The following is a 7,374-nucleotide window of genomic DNA, read 5'->3' as shown; positions in this document are numbered from 1 at the left end:
ATCACCTAATTATTAGGTTGATTACTTGGCTTATGGGTTTGGGAATTTACCGGTTGTCACATTCTCCCCTCGTTAAACGAATTTCGTCCCGAAATTTAGGAGACGTTGCTGTCAGAAGCTATGCTCTGAAAGAGGTGTGGGTATTTCTTGCGCATTTGGTCTTCTCTTTCCCAAGTGAACTCAGGCCCACGCCTCGAGTTCCATTGAACCTTTACTAACTTGATTTTGCTCCTGCGTAACTTTTGTTCTTTCCAATCGGTTACTGCTATAGGTTCTTCTATGAAGTGCAGCTGTTTGTCGATGTGAATCTCTTCCATCGGCAAAATCAACGTTTCGTCAGATAATCACTTTTTGAGGTTGGACACATGAAACGTATTATGAACTCCACTGAGTTCGGCGGGTAAACGGAGCTTATAAGCAACCGGACCGATCCTTTCCAGGATCTCAAATGGTCCAATGTAGCGCGGATTCAACTTTCCTCACTTGCCGAAACGGGGGACTCCTTTCCATGGAGAGACTTTCAAAAGTACTTTATCCCCTACTTGAAACTCCAATGGTTTCCTTCGCACATCTGCGTAGTTCTTCTGTCTGTCGCGCGCTGTCTTAAGGCGATCCCTTATCTGAAAAATCTTGTCTGTTGTTTCCTGGATCAATTCTGGACCAGTCATTTGCTTGTCACCTACTTCAGCCCAGCACAGTGGGGATCTACACTTGCGCCCATACAAAGCTTCGAACGGCGCAGCCTTAATGCTTGTGTGATAGCTATTGTTGTAAGAAAATTCAACCAATGGAAGATGAGTATCCCAGCTACCTTCGAAATCGATTGCGCACGCGCGTAGCATATCTTCCAATGTCTGGATTGTTCGCTCGCTTTGCCCATCCGTTTGAGGATGATATGCCGTACTCATGTCAAGACGAGTACCTAAAGCTCCTTGTAACGATCTCCAAAACCTTGAGGTGAACCGACTATCTCTATCAGAAATGATGGACACTGGGACTCCATGTTTTGAAACTACTTCTCGAATATACAATCGGGCTAACTTTTCCATCTTATCGGTTTCCTTGATCGGCAGGAAGTGCGCTGTCTTAGTTAGCCGATCCACAATAACCCATATTGTGTCATAACCCCCAGGTGTCCTTGGCAGTTTGGTGATGAAGTCCATAGAGATTTGTTCCCACTTCCACATGGGAATTTCTGGCTGTTGAAGCAACCCTGATGGTTTCTGGTATTCAGCCTTTACCTTCGAACACGTCAGGCACTTACTGACATACGTCGCGATGGCGCCTTTAAGATTGGGCCACCAATACAGCGTTTTAACATCTTGGTACATCTTGTCTGCGCCAGGATGTACGGAATACCGCGTCTTGTGAGCTTCGTTCAATACCTGCTCGCGTAATCCTCCCTTGAGAGGGACCCATATGCGGTTAGCGAAATATAGATTGCCGTTCTCCTTCAGTTCCAAACTTTTAACCATACCCCCAAGGCATTCGTTTTTAACAAACTCTGGTTTCAAGGCTTCTTGCTGAGCGTCTCGGATGCGGGTAGAGAGATCTGCGTGAATGGTCAACCTTAGAGCCTTGACTCGCAGCGTTTTTATTCGCTCCTTCCTACTTAGCGCGTCTGCTACCACATTCGCCTTTCCAGGGTGGTACTTAATTTCACAATCATAATCATTCAACAACTCCACCCATCTTCGTTGCCTCATGTTTAAATCCTTTTGATCAAATATATGTTGAAGGCTCTTGTGATCCGTAAAGATTACACACTTTGTACCATAGAGGTAATGGTGCCAAATCTTTAGCGCGAAGACAACCGCTCCAAGTTCTAAATCATGCGTTGTGTAGTTCTTTTCATTGGTCTTGAGTTGGCGTGAGGCATACGCTATGACTTTGTCTCGTTGCATAAGGACACATCCGAGTCCCTGATGTGAAGCGTCGCAGTAAACGACGATGTCATCCGTCCCCTCGGGCAGAGACAAAATTGGCGCACTACATAACTTCTGTTTCAACATTTGAAACGCTGCTTCCTGATTTTCGCCCCAAACAAACTTCTTGTCTTTCTGAGTTAGCGCGGTCAGAGGTAGAGCTATTTTGGAGAAGTTCTCAATGAAGCGTCGATAGTAGCCAGCTAGTCCTAGGAATTGCCTCACCTCAGTTGGGGTTTTTGGCGCTTCCCAGTTTTCGATGGCCTTGACTTTGGAAGGATCAACGTGTATTCCTTTCTCGTTTACAACGTGACCGAGAAAGTGAACTTCTCTAAGCCAAAACTCGCACTTGGAAAACTTCGCATACAACTTTTCTTTCCTCAACAATTCCAAAATCGATCTCAGGTGTTGCTCATGCTCGGCCTTGGTCCGAGAGTAAATCAGAATATCATCTATAAACACAATCACAAACTTGTCCAAATATGGTTTGCACACGCGGTTCATCAGATCCATGAACACAGCCGGCGCATTAGTTAGCCCGAAAGGCATCACTAAGAACTCATAATGGCCGTATCTAGTTCGGAAGGCTGTTTTCGGCACATCTTCCTCATGGACCCTAAGTTGGTGGTATCCTGACCGTAGATCTATCTTTGAATAATAACTGGATCCCTGCAACTGGTCAAATAAGTCGTCAATCCTCGGTAAAGGGTACCGATTCTTGACTGTCAGCTTGTTCAGCTCCCTGTAGTCAATACACATTCTGAACGAACCATCCTTCTTCTTAACAAACAGTACTGGAGCTCCCCAGGGTGAAAAGCTTGGGCGTATGAAACCCTTATCCAATAGTTCCTGTAACTGATTGGATAGCTCTTGCATCTCAGATGGAGCTAGTCGATAAGGCGCTCGAGCTACTGGCGCAGCTCCTGGGACTAAATCAATGCGAAATTCTACTTGTCGCGGCTGCGGCAATTGTCACACCCCGATCGTGATGGCGGAATAATCGAGGCGCGGCGACTAAGTCGTGATTGTTGAGCACAATAGTATAAAAGTCTAAATGCATAAACATAACCAAAATGTCAAATAAGACACCATCCAGGTAACATGAAACAAATTGTTTTAATACAAAATATCAAGTTTCCAAACAACTCCTAGACTAGCCTTCATCTCTCTAAGGCCTCTAAACTTGCTAGGGATTTCTTGCTGCATTATTTCCTGAAAACATGTAACAAACTGTCAACTACATAAAGTAGATGAGTGAATTCATAGGTTTAAAGAAAAAGAGTTTATACACAAACATACTAGTATAGGTTGTAGGGGTTTATATATAGGGTGTACCTGCGGCTAACCCACCACTCCTACAACTTATACTACTATGTTTGGATATAATACCCGGTTTTAAGATGGTTTGTAAGAAAAGGTCTCTTGGTTTTCCCAAAGAGGTTTTTGTAGTAAGTAAAACATGAAATGTTCTCCTGGACTCTCAGCGGGCTTATTATTCTCCCATTAGAGTCGTTTGTGATAAGATTACTCAAAGATTTGTGGTCTCCCAACGGTACATGTAGCACATAGCAGTTAAGCATAAATAAGGACATATAGATTTGAGCATGCTAAGTTTACTAGATAAACCAACACCAAGATCCCACTGTTTACTAGTATCCAAGATGATGGTGAATAAATGATGATGATGATGAATGATGATGAAACTCAATGATCACACAAGACTTGATTGATCCCACGCAAGACTTAAACCAAGACTACCTCGTTCTTGTCATCCAGGACTCAGCTAGGTTCTACCGAGAGTAGGATAGACTCCCCAAAGAATCCTGGGTTCCCTTGGTCCCTACCGAGACTAGTATAGGTCCTCAAGAGTTATGGATTTCACCGAGACTAGTATGAAATCCCATGAGTTACGAGTGCCACCGAGAATAGAATGCCACTCATGGTCGCGAGTTCTACCGAGAGTAGAATAGACTCTCGCGTCCAATTCAACTCATGATGCTTTGATCTCTAGATTTCCATGCTGACACAATGACTATGATGATATGAATATGATTCCCATTCCCATGATGTCAATGTTCATAGAATTTCCCATACTCATTGATTTCCAATGTTCTTAGATCTCCATAAGTTGATGGGTTTTCCCATGTTCATAGATTTCCAAAGTTTATAGATTCTTAAAGAGCTTGTGGATTTCCGCACGTGTGTAGAAATCCAAAAGTTTATAGTTTAAAGAGTGTTTGCATAAATGCATAAATGATTTTATCCAAGCGTGTAAAGTTACCATGTTTCCACCCCATAGTTTTGAAAAGCTTAAATAGGGGCTATGAACTCACCTTGATCTCGGGTTAGGATGGTGCTACAATAGATCTCCTTAGCCTAGAGTTGAACATATATATAAGGTTAACAACGTGCTATAAGTCTAAGAAAACGAGCTTACGCGGCCTCGAGCAAAAACTGGGTTTTAACGACGAAACAGCTTGGTTCTGGCTTGATTCGATCGAATAGGAACACGTTCGATCGAATAGACACACATTCGATCGAATCTGTGGCACGCTCGATCGAACTAGAAACACATTTGGTCGAACCAGTTGGAAAAACTCGTTCGGTCGAACATGGAACTTGTTCGATCGAATAGACACTCGTTCGATCGAATACGAAACTCATTCGGTCGAATGAGTTGGAGACCATTCGGTTGCTTTCCTATTCGATCGACTGGACTGATTCGATCGACTGGTTCGATCGAATGAGTCTGATTCGACTCCTTCAAGCTGGGCGACGGAGAAACCTACGGGTTTTTCAGATTTTCCAGATTTTTGACCCAAAATCGAAGTTTTTGACATGGAAATGCTCGGGATTGAAAGGGCTATCGATTCCTAGTGATTTTAAACACAAAAGCCTGCATTTTGACACCAAAACAAGACGGTTTTTGACCCGAAAACTCTAGAAACGAAAATGGGTGTTTTTGCTCGATTTGAGGCCGAAAATGGTTATGAAAATGGATGATTTTCAAGAAGATCTTACCAAGAATAACAACAAACAGATTTGTGGACTCGGATTTGAAGTTTGAAGACTTTCTCTCTCTAGTTTCTCTCTCTAGAATGAGAGTGTTTGGGTGGGAAGTGTTGGTGGAAATGAAAGAGATGGTGTAAGAATACTTGATTTTCCGCTTAAATACTCGGGTGACTCGGGTTCGGGTTTAGGCTACCGACGGGTCAAGACTAGTCGAGTTCATAAGTTTTTAAACAAACTAAAACTTTTTCAGCAAAACTTTTATAAAACCAGTTTCCGAATAATTATTTGAAATCTTTTTAAATAAGAACATTTAATTTTTTTGAAAGCATAAAAATTAATATTTTTCAGGCGTAAATGTCGTTTTATAAAATAAACATTTTAAATGATAAAAGCAGATTTTTCCAATGATATGGGTTCCGAACTTATCGTCCAGAATCCCAAAGTCTATAGTTTCCGATGATTTCACGATCCTAGTTTACCAATCGAATTTCAGGGCGTTACATTCTCCCCAATTTAGAGGAATTTCGTCCCGAAATTTAGAACTTAGTATAGTTGATGCAATGATGTTTTAGATCAAATGATCCCATGATGACCACTATGCGCCACTACCCCTAATTTTCGTCTTGGATACCACCCAAATCAAGTTGAAGGGGTTTATATATAGGGTGTACCAGCGGCTAACCCACCACTCCCTCAACTCCACTTGGGTGTTTCTTTCGACTCCTATTAGTTCAATGACACACAGGACGACACACTATTTTCCACTACAAGGCATCACCTTCAAGCTTTACATCAGACATATTCATTTCGGATTGAAGGGGTTTATATATAGGGTGTACCAGCGGCTAACCCACCACTCCTTCAATCCCCAATGAATAATTCCCTCAATAACTCTTGAATTTAACGCCTCACAGCTGCCACGCTAACTATGAGTCCCTAATTCCAAGTCTCGCTTCAGACATAATCAACTTGTGCCGAAGGGGTTTATGTATAGGGTGTACCAGCGGCTAACCCACCACTCCTTCAACATTCATTGATTAATTCCCTACACGAAGCTTGAGTTCATGACTCATAGTTACACAATAGCATATTGTTTATACACGTATACACCTGTGAACTTGATGTAATTATATTCCGGACTATAATTACGAGTTCACCTTGTATCAATGTATAAACTCCATTGTGTGCGGCTAGAAAAATCGACACGACACCACACACACACACACAACCATGCTTCATGAATGCTAGAATGATGACAAATTTTGGCTCAATGATACATAGTTTACCCCAATGTTTACATGATTAAGTATGCACAACTTGTGTTTTCCAGCACGAGTCATGGGTAGCCAAACTTGGTGTTATGCAAATAAGAGAATATTTATAAGCAAATAGGAACAACATGATACTTCATTGATTGATATTGGTCCCTGATTACATGATTACTATTACATAGACTCCAAGATTTCTAGAATTACAAAGATGACGACTATGCGAACAGATGAGGGTATTCCTCCTTCATCTTATCCTCTCGCTCCCATGTGAACTCGGGTCCACGATGGTTGTTCCAACGTACCTTGGAGCAAACTTTCCCTTTTTCCCGAAGCGAACAATGCCCTTCCAGGGGGAAACTTTGAGCATTACGCGATCGCCTATTTGGAACTCCAGAGGTTTGCGGCGTTTGTCAGCGTAATACTTGTGTCGACAGCGGGCGTCCTTAAGTCTTTGCTGGATGATGGCGATACTGTCAGTGGTTTCCTGTATCAGTTCCGGGCCGAGGATTTGAGAATCTCCGGTCTCGGACCAACACAGTGGAGAACGACATTTCCTGCCATAGAGTGCCTCGAATGGTGCGCATTTGATGGTAGCATGATAGCTGTTATTGTATGAGAACTCTGCAAGAGGAAGGTGAGTCTCCCAGCTACTACCGAATTCAAGGATACAGGCTCTGAGCATATCCTCCAGGGTTTGTATGGTCCTTTCGCTCTGTCCGTCCGTTTCAGGATGATAGGCAGAGCTAAGTTTCACACTTGTCCCAAAGGCTTTCTGAAATGACTTCCAGAACCTTGACGCAAAAGAGGGGTCACGGTCAGACGTGATGCCCTTAGGCACACCGTGACGGGTTACGATCTCACGAATGTAAATCCGCGCCAGCTTCTCCGTAGTGTAGTCCTCGCGGACAGGGAGAAAGTGGGCAGACTTGGTCAAGTAATCCACGATAACCCAAATCGTGTCATAACCGCTGGGTGTCCGCGGGAGTTTGGTAATGAAGTCCATAGCGACTTCGTCCCACTTCCACTGCGGTATGATCGGTTTTTGTAACAGGCCAGATGGTCTCTGATGTTCAGTCTTGATCCGCGAGCATGTTAGGCACCTACCGACGTACAAAGCTATGACTTTCTTCATACCCGGCCACCAGAAGTGAGACTTGAGATTCTGA

This window comes from Bidens hawaiensis, unplaced genomic scaffold, assembly GCF_021521415.1.
Source record: "Bidens hawaiensis isolate Kalapana, Puna unplaced genomic scaffold, B.hawaiensis_p1.1 tig00022127_1, whole genome shotgun sequence".
NCBI lineage: Eukaryota > Viridiplantae > Streptophyta > Magnoliopsida > Asterales > Asteraceae > Bidens > Bidens hawaiensis.
This window is presented reverse-complemented; position numbering follows the sequence as displayed.